Source organism: Schistocerca gregaria, unplaced genomic scaffold (assembly GCF_023897955.1).
Source record: "Schistocerca gregaria isolate iqSchGreg1 unplaced genomic scaffold, iqSchGreg1.2 ptg000178l, whole genome shotgun sequence".
NCBI classification, from domain to species: domain Eukaryota; kingdom Metazoa; phylum Arthropoda; class Insecta; order Orthoptera; family Acrididae; genus Schistocerca; species Schistocerca gregaria.
Window position 1 is genome coordinate 8742958 of NW_026061728.1, and position 14592 is coordinate 8757549.

The 14592-nt window shown below is 46.3% G+C and overlaps 3 non-coding genes across 3 annotated transcripts; all 3 read left to right on the forward strand.

Annotated features, from left to right (window-relative positions):
• The first annotated feature begins 391 nt into the window (after positions 1-391).
• Trnak-cuu (transfer RNA lysine (anticodon CUU)) lies at positions 392-465 on the forward strand. The gene has a single exon. It is a non-coding gene; the product is annotated as a tRNA-Lys (tRNA).
• A 7874-nt stretch (positions 466-8339) lies between these two features.
• Trnar-ucg (transfer RNA arginine (anticodon UCG)) lies at positions 8340-8412 on the forward strand. The gene has a single exon. It is a non-coding gene; the product is annotated as a tRNA-Arg (tRNA).
• Positions 8413-8988: 576 nt separating this feature from the next.
• Positions 8989-9061, forward strand: Trnak-cuu (transfer RNA lysine (anticodon CUU)). Its single transcript has one exon. It is a non-coding gene; the product is annotated as a tRNA-Lys (tRNA).
• The last annotated feature ends 5531 nt before the right edge of the window (positions 9062-14592 follow it).

Genomic DNA, 14592 nt, shown 5'->3' on the forward strand with positions numbered 1-14592 from the left:
ACCGTCTGAATGTTGTTGTTGACCATTTTCTGCTTGGAGATGCTCTTGAGCTTGAAACACATACAACAAGACCGGTGTTAACTAGCGAAATGGTCGGCAGAGTGCCGTCACCGCGGGTTTTCACTGGCACTTGCACATCAAAAACAACGTCGGAAAGTAACTCGTTCGCCTTTTGAGTCACATGAAGTATGTGTGTTAATTTTGACGCCACTAGCTCTGCAGGTTGTCATGCAATTCCTTTACCTCTCAGAAATGATTATGAAATAAAGTGAAGTACGTGACGAGTGTGACGTTAGAAAAACATTAGGCAGCATGGAGAGATTCTGTATGGGACCACCCAACCAAAACGAGTACTGTGTGACGTTCTACCCGGCATGTATTCACCGAGGCAGCCCGGCTAGCTCAGTCGGTAGAGCATGAGACTCTTAATCTCAGGGTTGTGGGTTCGAGCCCCACGCTGGGGCAAACGGGAATTTGTTCCGCTGCAGATGTAAATTACCGTTTTTCTGATTAACGTGATGTAATGTAAATAGCAACTTTAAACTTGCCTGGAAACTGTATTTGAAGGTGAAGGTGATTTTGTAAACATGTGTGAAAGACATGTTCTGAAATGCAAGTGTCGTTGTTTGGAGAGCACATCGGTTACGTGTCAGATGTGTAGCCAAGCAGTAATGGGTCGCCATAGCTGCAAATATTAGTCGGTAATATGAAGTGTTGTCAGCTGAAGTCTAATGATCCAGACGACCGTAAGGACGAATTACGCAAAAGTTCCGCTAGGTGGCGCCTCTTTAGCTCAGTGGTAGAGCACTGATCTAGTAAACCAAGGCTCGTGAGTTCCGTCCTCAAAGGAGGAAGTCGAATTTTGGATATCAGTTGCGCGTCGTGGCCGTATAGCAAACAGTATCTGTGATGACGAACTATTAGCGACAGGCCTTTTATTAAGAATTACTCTCAGATGTGATTAAGGCTAATGGCGCAGATAAAGCATTTGCCAAAGCGGTACAGCATAAGGTGGGACGAGGCAGTCTGAATTACATTTTATAGATGTATATCTCACATACGTCAGAGCCTCTTGCGGTCGTCGTCGTCGTCGTCGTCGTCGTCGTCGTCGTCGTCGTCACCGCTTCTGCAGAAGTAGCAAATGGCCATTGTAGCAAAAGCGGCGAGGGACGCCCTGCCTTCGATTCCGAATGCACAAAGTGTGTGGTCTTGTTTCCCAGACTATATTTGGTCGGTCACGTAAGAGGTTGAATGTAACGAATGGGTGGGAAAGAGCAAGGGGCAGCGACTATGTAGAACGAAAACACAAATCCTCAGTAGTGTGAGCGTTTCGAGATGATTCGTATACAATTTATACTTGGTCGTCAGAAACCGTGTGGCCTAATGGATAAGGCGTCGGACTGCGGATCTGAAGATTACAAGTTCGAATCCTGTCACACTCGTGTTTTTCCAGTTCTGAAAAAGAAACATACCGTTTTAATGTAGCAATTGAGCATTACGAAACCGTCTGAATTTTGCTGTTGACCATTTTCTGCTTGGAGAAGCTCTTGAGTTTGAGACACACACAACAAGACCGGTGTTAACTAGCGAAATGGTCGGCAGATTGCCGTCACCGCGAGTTTTGACTGGCACTTGCACATATAAAACAAGGTCGTAAAGTAACTCGTTCGGCTTTTTAGTCACATAAAGTATGTGTGTTAATTTTGACGCCACTAGCTCTGCATGTTGTCATGCAATTTCTTTACCTCTCAGAAATGATTATGACATAAAAGTGAAGTACGTGACGAGTGTGACGTTAGGAAAACATTAGGCTGCATGGAGAGAAACTCAATGGGACCACGCCACCGAAACGAGTACTGTGTGACGTGCTATCCGGCAGGAATTCACTGCGGTAGCCGGCTAGCTCAGTCGGTAGGCGTCAGACTCTTAATCACAGGGTCGATGGTTCGAGCCACACGCTGGGCGGAACGGAATTTTGTTCCACTGCAGATGTAAATTACCGTTTTTCTGATTAACGATATTTAATGGAAATAGCAACTTTTAACTTTGCCTACGTCTCTGTCAGTCGCAAGGAAACTGTATTTGAAGGTGAAGATGATTTTGTAGACATGTGTGAAAGACATGTTCTGAAATGCAAGTGTTGTTGTTTGGAGAGCACATCGGTTACGTGTCAGATGTGTAGCCAAGCAGTAATGGGTCGCCATAGCTACAAATATTAGTAGGTAATATGAAGTGTTGTCAGCTGAAGTCTGATGATCCAGACGACCGTAAGGACGAAGTACGCAAGAGTACCGCTAGGCCGCTCCTCTTTAGCTCAGTGACAGTTCCGCTTCAGACGCCGTGCAGTGTGGACGTGCCTAGTCTTCCGCTTCGCCGTAGCGTTACGTATAGTGGGATATCGTTTGGTTATGTGTAGTGTTGTACCTTTTGTGAGTTTATCTCCGTCGTTGTTTCGTTCCTTGTGTTACTTTCTGTGTGTATTTAAGTGTTTTTTTGTGTAGCGGTTTATACCACGTAGTTTTTGAATATGTCGTCTCAGGTTATTCCTCGTCAGGCTACAGTTAATTTTGCTTTTGACAAGGCCACCCGCCATGTGGAACCTAGTTCCCTTGAGATTCATGATTGGTTAGTAGGTACCTTTTTCATTCATTCCGATCAGGTGCACACTGCTTATTTTGATACAGAACTCTATGTTTTCTTTGTTAAATTTATGGACCCCCTTCAGGTTGATAAAATTATTTCCAAATTTGGTCATCAGGTTCTCTTTCGGCATCGGGATGGTTCTGTCAGTACCGTACTGCTTTCAAATGCTTCCATTACGTACACCAGTGTTCGTGTTTACAACCTTCCGCCGGAGGTTGATAATGTGTATCTTAGGGAGGGTTTACTCAAGTATGGTGATGTTAAGAGTATTCGCCTTGAACGCTGATCCAGCCAACATCGCCTGCAGTGTTACAGTGGCATTCGTTCCGTCGAAATGCACGTGAAGCAGAATATTCCCTCGCACCTGCAGATCGTTGGATATCGTGTCCATGTAACATATAGTGGTCAGGTTGGCACCTGTTTTTTGTGTAATTAGAGTGGCCACGTGCGTACCAACTGTCCGCGGAGGTTTTTTGTGTTAAAAAATTCTCTCGAACAGCGTCGCAAGTTAACGGTCGCTGACCTCGTTGCAGGTGGTTCTCCTCTTGGTGTCGAACAGTCCAGTGGTAGAAGCACCCAGCCGCAGGTTTTGCACGCCCCTGACACAGAATTTCCTCCTTTGTGTGCCAAATCTGATGTTGTTCCGTCTGTTCCTCAGGTGGGTGTGCCGCTTTTGAATAATAAACGGCGTCGCGCACAAGATGGAAATAGTACGGATGAGGATCTCCCCGAGATTCCCCACTCCGAGAGACCGACATCCTCCGAGCCACAGAGTAGTGTAGATGCTCCCTGTTCCCCTGAAGTAGCTGTTCCAGTAGCGGCTGCTGACGCCCCTCCGGCTTCCGACGCGGCTTCTCTCGAGTCGGCTCGTCGGTCGGGCCTGTTGGCGCCGCCTTCCGAACCGATTTCGTTGTCACAACAAGTTGAGTCGCAACAACTTCCTGCTTCGCTGCCCCACACCTCTGCCAGCGGAGCTGCTCCGCTTCCTTCCAACTTAGCAGTTTCGGTGCTTCCTGCTCACGTTTCGCCTCCGTGTAGTCCATGTTTGCCGGAAGCTAGTATTGGTGTAGACCAGTCCGTTTCGTCGGATGTTTCCCCCGCGACGCCGGACCCTGACTGTGGACCGGCGCGGGTGGTGTCGGATACAGAACTTGACCCTCCTACGTCACCGGCGGCTGCCGCTTCCTTGCCCGTCAGCCGACGCAAGTTGCGCGTTCAGCCGAACGTCAATGCTGTTCGTAAAAAACCGAAACGTAAGGGATCCGCGGAAGGGGGTAGCAGTCCCCCTCCCTCGGATGCCTCCGTCTCCCCTGATATGGACTGTGCTGTTGATGCGTCGGTGTAGGTGGTTTCTTCTCTCGCTTTTCTCTCCATGGTTCAAGCATACACCTTTATTACCTTAAATGTTAACCGTATTGAGTCCGACGTTCGCATTGCCTCTTTGCGGCAGTTTCTCTACGACTCCTGTGCGGACGTAGTATTTTTGCAGGAAGTATTGTTTTCTGATCTCTCTCTACCTGGATTTCAAACTGTTTTTAATGTCGCACCGGAAAATTCAACAGGAACTGCTCTTTTCTTTCGAGAAGGTATCCCTGTTACTGACATTGAATTCCTTGACTCTGGCCGTGGGATTGGTTGTCGTCTTTTTGATATCTGCCTAGTTGTTTTGTATGCCCCCTCTGGTTCGGGTCGCACTGTGGCTCGATCGCGCTTTTATAAGGAAGAGCTTATTTATCTTTTGCGCAAGAGTCCTCGGAGTCTCCTGCCCGGAGGCGATTTTAATTGTGTTTTACGCCCTGAAGACCAGTCCCCCAATTTTAATTATTGCCGAGATTTACATGACTTGGTTCGTACGATGCACGTGCGTGATGTTTGGGAACACAAATATCCAACCCTGGTGAAATTTACGTATTTACCGCGTCCTCATGCAGTAGACTCGACACATTCTACTTCTCTGATTTTTTATGTGATAACATTCTTTCTGTCGATGTTATTCCTACTAGTTTTTCTGACCATTGTGCTTTTACTGCAACTGTAAATCTTAGTCACCAACCTGCAAAACTTTATCGTTCCCAGTGGATGTTAAATGTTTCCCACCTTGCCGACAGCGCCATTGATGAAGTTGTAAGTGCCGTGTGGGAGCGATGTCTTCGCTCTGTCCCGCGTTACCCCTCCTTGCTCGTTTGGTGGACTGCGTTTGCCAAGCCCAAGATTGGTCAGTCTTTGATTTTTTACTGTGCCGCAAGGGCGCGTGATTTTAAGAACACGTAAGAATTTTACTACTCTGTCCTGCGTGAACTGTATGACGCGGCGGGTCCTTCTCCTCTGCGGATCCATGATGTTCGTCGTATTAAAGCCAAGCTCTTGACCCTCAAACGACGACAGTTGGATGGTCTGCGAGTAAAGTCGAAAACTCACTCTCTTGTTGAAGGTGAACTGACTTCTTTGTACCACCTGCTGCGGCATCAGACTCGACGTCGTCGTTCCTTCATCTCTTCTCTTATGGTGGATGATGGACAACAGCTTATTGCACAGGAGGAAATGACTCGTGCTCTTCATCAGTATTACGCTAGTCTCTATTCTGCCGATGATTCTGGTGCGTCACTTTCTGATGATGTCCTTGAGGATCTTCCTGCGACGATCTCGTCTGACGCGAACGGCGACTTTCTCCGGGAGTTCCAGGTAGATGATGTTTTTGATTTTATTGCTTGCTCTCCGTCCGGTAAATCGCCGGGTCCAGACGGCCTGCCTAAAGAATTTTATCTCCGTTTTTGGCCTCTTTTGGGTGGCACTTTCACTCAGATTTTAAATTACATTGTCAGGGGGATGGATGTGCCAGCCGATTTTAAAGTAGGGAAAATTGTTTTAATTCCGAAGTCCACTGGTCGTTTATCTGCTGCCAATCTTCGTCCGCTCACATTGCTGAACTTTGATTACAAGACAGCTGCTAGAGCGTTCAATAGTCGATTGTCTTCTCTGCTTCGGGGTGTGATTGGTGCACATCAATGTTGTTTTCCTGGTAGATCTATTCTGACCCCAGTAGCCGAATATCGGGATGTTGTCTCGGTTGCGGCGGTTACAAATGTTCATTGTGCCTTTGCTTTCCTCGATTTTTATAAGGCTTTTGATCACGTCAGTCATGTGTTTTTAGATCGTGTTTTAGATACAATAGGTTTTAACGCTTCATCACGTGGTGTTCTTGGCAATTTGTATAGGGGAATAACTGCTCGGGTGTCAGTCAATGGGCAGCTGACGCCGCCCATTGCTATCCGCCGAGGGGTACCTCAGGGTAGTCTGCTCTCTATGTCTCTATTCATATTGTCCCTGGAACCGCTGCTTCGGACTCTTGCTTTCAAGTTTCAGGGTATGACCCTCTCTGGTGGGAAGCTCACTGTTAAGGCGTACGCGGACGATGTCGTTGTTCTCCTCCGTCAACGTGATGATATCACATTGTTGAAAGGGGCAGTTGATGCATACTGTTGTGTCTCTGGAGCGCGTCTCAATCAGGGTAAATGTAAGTTCCTTGATATTCGAGGGTTTCGCGATGCTGGTGTCCCTTGGGCCACTTTTGTCGATCGCCATACGTCATTGGGGATTACCATTGATCGGTGTCCTATAAAAACGGCGGCTCTTAATTGGAAATCTGTCACCGAGAAGATACAGGGGGCTCTGATGGTCCATGAGCAGCGCTCTGCTACCATTTTGCAAGAAGTCAGAATTTTAGACACATACATGTTATGTAAAGCCTATTATGTTGCTCAGCTGTTCCCACTTCCCATTATGGTGGCGAAAAGGTTGCGCCAATTATCTAGCAGGTTTATATGGAAGGGTCATCTATTCAAGTTGCGTTACGAGGTTATGACGAAACCGCGTATCTCCGGAGGCTTGGGCCTCACTGACATTACTCGCAAGGCATCTGCCTTGTACGTCCACCGTACGACTCTAATTGTTACGCAAGAAGTGACTTCAATTACATCCAGACTTTTTACTGTTCTGTGTCCGAAGAGCCTTGCTCCACCTGTCGACGTCGGTCGCCTCAATTTTAAGTTGAAACACGTCCGGGAATTTTATATTGCGGTTAGTTACGTCGGTGACGTCTTCTTGCGACGACCGGTGCCAACGACCAAGAGCTTGATTGCCCGTTGTGAGGGGCTGGCTGGTCCCAATCCAATCGAACTGGCGTCGCCATCAGTGTCCTGGAGGAACGTCTGGAAGAATGTTAGTCTGCCGATCCACTCTATGGCTGTGGCGTCCACGTGGTATAGGGTAGTTAATTGTTTGGTCCCCACCAACGTACGACTGCACCGTATTGGTCTTTCCGACACGGACAACTGCACTCGGTGTGGTCTCCTGGACACACTTGAGCATCGATTCACCTGCAATGGGCACCTTGCTAATTGGCTTTGGCTCAGGAAACAACTGGCTTTTGTCACTAGGACTGCTGAAACCGCTTATACCATTGACATCATCGTACGGCCCGAATCTTCCTTTTATCCGCGAACGAAGCTCAATACCGTTATGTGGTTGCTTGGACACTTCGTACATTTTGTCAATAGTTGTCATGAAGAGCATGAACACCTAACGTTTCGGCAGTACATCGTTACTGCTTACTGGAACCGATTGCGCTTGCCAGGACTCCGTAAAGATTTTGCAAATATGCTTAGCCTGACATTTGAAAGGGAGGGTGTTGGCTAAGGTCGCCTGTGTGAGCCGATTTCTTTCATACTGTAGCTGGTTTTGCCGCCTTTATGTAAAATTCTTCTCTACACCTGGACTGAAGTTTCCGTGGACCTTTAGGGCGAACAAGAGAAACAAACGTAAGACCAAGAACCGAGACAGTAGGGGAAAGTACGACGCCGTTGTACAGGTGCCATTCGGAAACAGGACGGTGGAATCATCGTGGCCAGGCCACGGGTTTCGACCCCTGCCCGCTTTGTTTCCGTAGGCCTGAATCTGATTGTCACCCCTAACTTTTAAACAATGGCAGACGAAAACGACACAAAATAATGGAAAAAAAAAGAAAAAACGGGGCAGAGCACTGGTCTTGTAAACCAGGGGTCAACAAAAAAAAAGTGGCTAGGATACCTGGCTCTCACCCAGTATTAAAAAAAAAAAAAAAAAGTGGTAGAGCACTGGTCTAGTAAACCAGGGGTCGTGGGTTCCATCGTCACAGGAGGAAGACGAATTTTGGAAATCAGTTGCGCACCGTGGCCGTATAGCAAACAGTATCTGTGATGAATAACAGTTAGCGACAGGCGTTTTATTAAGAATTACTCTCAGATGTGATTAAGGCGAATGGCGCAGATAAAGCATTTGCCAAAGCGGTGCAGCATAAGGTGGGACGAGGCAGTCTGAATTACATTTTATAGATGTATTTCTCACATATCTCAGAGCCTCTCGCGGTCGTCGTCGTCGTCGTTGTCGTCGGTCGTCGGTTGTCGCCGCCGCCGCTTCTGCAGAAGTAGGAAATGGCCATCGTAGCAAATGCGGCGAGGGACGCCCTGCCTTCGATTCCGAATGCACAAAGTTTGTGGTCTTGTTTCCCATTCTATATTTGGTCGGTCTCGTAAGAGGTTAAATGTAACGAATGGGTGGGAAAGAGCAAGGGGTAGCAGCTGTGTAGAACGAAAACACAAATCATCAGGGGTGTGAGCGTTTCGAGATGAGTCGTATACAAGTTATACTTGGTCGTCAGTGACCGTGTGGCCTAATGGATAGGGCGTCGGACTTCGGATCTGAAGATTACAGGTTCGAATGCTGTCACGGTCGTGTTTTTCCAGTTCTGAAAAAGAAACATACCGTTTTAATGTAGCAATTGAGCAGTACGAAACCGTCTGGATAGGGCGTCGGACTTCGGATCTGAAGATTACAGGTTCGAATGCTGTCACGGTCGTGTTTTTCCAGTTCTGAAAAAGAAACATACCGTTTTAATGTAGCAATTGAGCAGTACGAAACCGTCTGAATGTTGCTGTTGACCATTTTCTGCTTGGAGATGCTCTTGAGCTTGAAACACACACAACAAGACCGGTGTTAACTATCGAAATGGTCGGCAGAGTGCCGTCACCGCGAGTTTTGACTGGCACTTGCACATCAAAAACAACGTCGGAAAGTAACTCGTTCGGCTTTTGAGTCACATCAAGTATGAGTGTTAATTTTGATGCCACTAGCTCTGCAGGTTTTCATTCAATTCCTTTACCTCTCAGAAATGATTATGAAATAAAAGTGAAGTACGTTACGAGTGTGACGTTAGGATAACATTAGGCAGCATGGAGAAATTCTGTATGGGACCACCCAACCCAAACGAGTACTGTGTGACGTACTACCCGCTAGGTATTCACCGAGGCAGCCCCGCTAGCTCAGTCGGTACAGCATGAGACTCTTAATTTCAGGGTCGTGGGTTCGAGCCCCACGCTGGGCGGAACGGAATTTTGTTCCGCTGCGGATGTAAATTACCGTTTTTCTGATTAACGTGATGTAATGGAAATAGCAACTTTAAACTTTGCCTACGTCTCTGTCAGTCGCCAGGACATCTTTCGATTGTCAGTAGCACCGTTTTCGTTAAATTAGCGAGATCCGACATGTGCGAGAAAATTGTTGTATCTTGTGGTGGTATCCTAACGTTTAAACATAGCGATGGAAATGTGGGAGAAGTTGTTGTTTCGCATGCCGGCCTAGGAATACGGACTGTTCGAATTTTTGAACTTCCATTTGAAATAACCAGTGAACTGATAAACGCAGTGCTTTGTCCTTACGGTAAAATCATAAGCAATATTGCGGAACGCTGGTCTAGTGCACATAAATTCCCAGTTCTTAACGGGGTGCGGCAATTAAGAATCGAGCTGCAGAAGCACATCCCGTCTTATGTTCACGTTTGCGGGTATCGTGTGGTAGTAATGTACGATGACCAGCCTCGAACATGTGCAACATGCAACTCGACAGGTCACGTGCAAGCCGAATGCATGCAGAGGCGAGTGGCGCAGCTGCCTATCGGCGGGGCTGCCACGCCCCCCTCAATGACAACACTGTCTGTAACGTATGTGGCCGTGGCGCGTGGGCTTTCGGCTACACCCACGGTCCCAGAAGTTAGTGAAACCACTTAACTGCCTGCGACTGTGAGACGAATAGAGACTGCTGAAACGCCCGATCAGAGTCAACCTAAACCAGTAGAAATATCGACGTCTATCGTAGTCACCGAAGAACGGGCATCTGCGTTGCAAACGGCTGCGTCTCCACCGGCCGATGCTACTCCACGGGGGGAATCTCAAGCAGGTGATGATAAAAGCCCACAAAAGTGTGCATCTCCCAGAAAAACTAAAAAACGGAGAGTTGCCCCGCCAGGGTGCCGAACTGATTGCACCGGTTCTGCGCGAAAAGGCTCTGTGAACAAATCAGTGCAAAAGCATCTGATAGCACAAACCATGATCATCCCTCAGCTAGTTTACCATCAGTCCTTGACAATGTCTCCGATGCTCTACCTCTGAACCCCGAACAGTCAGCTACACTTCGAGCCGACCGTGATAACCACATGATCGACCTCTATCCTGTTGAAGCGTCAATAACCACCTCGACAGGCCCACAGCCAACTAGTTGGGCAGACGATACAGAATCCAATGTCGAAGTAGACAGTATGGATACTTCAGAAACGGTGACAGCCATAACTTCGGTCCCCAAGGACGACGATGTTAATGAGAAAGGTAACGCCTCGACAGAAACTACTGTGCAAAAAGAACTCGCGACTGATCCATTTTCAAACGGAGAATATTTTTAACTCTGCCTTTACAGTGACTGTCCATAGATGTTTTTAAATTGCTTGCACAGTGCATTTTCGACGTGGTTTGCTTTTCCAGCGCTATTTATGATTGATATTGGACGGATTTTAGGCATTGCTTCTGTTTAGTCACCCACAATTCAGCCACAGGCCTATCGACTTGCTACTCTAAATATTAATAAGATACGTAGCGCTTGTAAATTACAACATTTAAAGGACTTTTTATATGCAGCTGATGTAGACATTTTATTTGTCCAAGAAGTAACAGAGGTCGGACTTGATGGCATACCAGGTTATAATATGATTACTAATCCTGGAGCCGGTTGTGAACTAGGTACAGCTTTTATTGCCAAAGAAGGTATTATTATCACTGACGTCACAGAATTGCCGAACAGTAGGGGCATTGCGGGCACTTTTTATAACAACAGACTAATTAATGTATATGCCCCATCTGGTTCCAGTAATAGACGTCAAAGAGCAGATTTTTTTAAAGGAGAAATAGTTCCAATCTTTGGCGTCCGCCACGACAATGTTATCTTCGGAGGTGACTTTAACTGTGTCATCAGTGCAAAGGACCAGACTCCCAATCTTAACAGATCACTTGAACTGGAACGAATTGTACGAGACTTACGCTTAATTGACTCTTGGGAGCTCAAGCATGGGGCTGCACCTGGGTTTACCCATATTACGACCCATTCGGCAAGCCGTCTCGATCGAATTTATGTCACACCTAATTTGAGGAATAACATTCTGCAGTCAGAAGTATGGCCAGTGGCGTTCTCAGATCATGCTGCATACATCTGTACTATCACTCTAGACCGACAACGAACGTATCGATACAGGGGCCTGTGGAAATTAAATATTTCACATCTTCAAGACTCGGCGTGTCAAGAAGCCTTCCTCCAAACCTGGCGAGAATGTGAACAAAGATTTGCCTCTTACAATACAGCCATTGATTGGTGGCTCAGGTGCGCCAAACCTAAAATTACGTGGTGTTTCATGAACTAATCACGGGAAAAGAGCTTTTGGCTTCACAGGACGATCCATTTCTATTTTCATTGTCTGCGTGAACTGTATGCGCTCGGCACTTCGGCCGTCGAGCAATGTAAACGAATTAAGAAAATCCAGGTCAAAATCCTAACCCTAAGGAGGACTAGAAGGCTACAAATTCAGGTCGCGGGTCCAGACTACTGCACACCAAGAACTCATCTCAGTCTACCATATGATCCAAGAAAGTAGGAAAGGATCCCGTAAAATTCTGACGGAGTTAACTGCTGAGGATGGCGCAACGCTGACTACGCACAATGAGATTAAGGCGGCGGTGCTAAACTACTTCACCACCTTGATGTCAAAAATAGAAGTTAACGTGCAAGTGCGGGACGATCTTTTGAATAATTTGCACAACAGAGTCAGTCTCGCGAACGCGGAACAGCTATTAGCCGTGGCAACCGAAGACGACGTGGAATATGTCATCTGGGAAAGTGCTAAGAATAAATCCCCCGGACCTGACGGAATTCCCGCCGAATTCTATCAAAAACTCTGGAACACCATAAAGGCGAAGATCACTTGCATGTGTAACGAACTTCTAGACCACAACAACGTGATCCCCACCAGCTTCTGTGAAGGCGCAATCGTTCTAATTAAAAAAAACTCAGGCGGTGCCAACGTAAAAAATCTAAGACGGATAACGCTGCTCAACAGCGACTATAAAATCTTTGCGAGACTATTGGCCCAAAGGCTTAAATCCACGATGACCAGCATCATTGGACCTTACCAGACCAGCGTGGGCAAGGATCGGAAAATTCAACAGACTTTATGCGACTACCGTGATTTAATCTCCATTGCGGAAGTCTGTAAACTGAAATGTGCCATCATGTCCTTAGATTTCGACAAAGCCTTTGACAGGGTAAACCACCAGTATCTCTTTCGTACCATGTCTGCGATGGGTTTTCCACCTGGGTTCGTTGCCATTATACAACAGATGGTAGCGACTAATTCATCCAGAATCATCATCAATGGCCAGCCTACCCGAGCAATAGAGATAGTCAGTTCCGTCAGGCAGGGCTGCCCAATGTCCATGGCGCTTTTTGCGATTGCCATTGAGCCTTTGTTAGCTACCCTGACGAAAAGTTTACAGGGCATCGTCATACATGGATCCCGAGTTGTGTGCAAGGCGTATGCAGACGATGTCGGTTTCCTTATCATAAATAGAACTGAAGTGGAAACCGCACTACAGACAGTCAGGCAATATGAGCAAGCGTCCGCTGCACAACTAAACTGGACAAAGTCTGGAATATTCAATATTGGCCGCGGCCTAGGATCGCGCCTTCACAGGCAACTACGTCAGCTGAAGATCTTCAAGTGTCTTGGAATTGATTTTCAGCGTAATATCCGGCACACAATTGCAACCAACTATAGAAAGCTTCTACAGACTATTCGTGCCGGCATACGGGAACACAGTGTACGAAAACTAAATGAAATTCAGAAAGTCACGGTCGCAAATGTATATCTCACCTCAAAACTCAATTATATCGCTCAAATTTTACCAATGTCTGCACTCACTGCAAAACGAATTATGTCAGCATTAGGACAGTTTGTCAGCCATCGTCACATTTTTAAAGTTCAGTTTGACACCTTAACGCTGGCCACAAAAAATGGTGGCTTAAAGCTTGTCGATGTTGGAAAGAAGGCGCAAGCTTTATACATATCAAAAACTTTCCACCAATGGAAACACTCAGCTGATAGTCTCGCTGCTCACCTGCTTACTGAGATAGCTCCGGCCGACCTCAGTCCACCCATCACGGTGCAACATATTCCAAACGGACTTTATCATTTAAAACGGTTTTTATTGGAGTACAGTTATGCACAGACAAGGATCCCCGTACAAGCAATGACGGCAGTGAAACGAGTGTACCAGGAACTCATGAAAGATAAGAAGCCAAATAACGTCGAAGACAAATACAATTTTTACGACTGGAAGGTAATCTGGGTGAACATCCATTGTCCACACTAGCTGTCAGCAATGCAAGCCACTTGGTATTTCGCAGTTAACAGAAAATTGGCCACTAACTCCAAACTACATAACATACACCTCGCAGAATCACCTTTATGCATCACGTGTAATTTAATAAATACTGATGAACACAGATTTGTGTGCGACAAAGTAAAAGATATATGGGCATATATCACGAACAAGTTGGCGCTCATCAGCAGAACATCTCCCAGATATATAACGCCTGCTGCCTTTCTAACGGCGGATGATACTCCGTACCCACGGACGAGAAGGAACGCACTAAACTGGTTAAAATCCGCTACAGTACACTACTTATTTACAAAAGAAGAAAAGAGTAAAGAAGACTTCTGGGTCTATCTTACAACTCAGCACCATCTGCTAATGAAAACATAAAACTACGAGGATCACTTCGCCAACTACCTGCTCTAAAGTGTGACGTAAAATAAAGAAACTAACAGGTCAACTGATTGAATTTCATGTTACAGAACGTTCAGCAGATATTCACTGCAAAAAGGCGGACCATCTATAAGGCGAATAATATATCATGTTGACCGACTCCCAAGTTACAACGATATTGAAGGATTCGATTGGCAAGATTTTCAAGCTTCATCTCGTAAGCAGAAGAAAAATAATAATAATAATAAAAAAATGGATAAGGCGGCGGTCTTCGGATCCAAAGATTGCAGGTTCAAATCCTGTCACGGTCGTTTTTTTCCAGTTCTGAAAAAGAAACATACCGTTTTAGTGTAGCAATTGTGCTGTACAAAAACCGTCTGAATGTTGCTGTTGACCATTTCCTGCTTGGAGATGCTCTTGAGCTTGAAACACACACAAGAAGACCGGTAGACCGGTGTTAACTAACGAAATGGTCGGCAGAGTTCCGTCGCCGCGAGTTTTGACTGGCACTTGCACATCTAAGACAACGTCGGAAAGTAACTCGTTCGGCTTATGAGCCACATCAAGTATGTGTGTTAATTTTGACGCCACTAGCTCTGCAGGTTTTCATTCAATTCCTTTACCTCTCAGAAATGATTATGAAATAAAAGTGAAGTACGTGACGAGTGTGACGTTAGGAAAACATTAGGCAACATGGAGAGATTCTGTATGGGACCACCCAACCCAAACGAGTACTGTGTGACGTGCTGCCCGGCACATATTTACCGAGGCA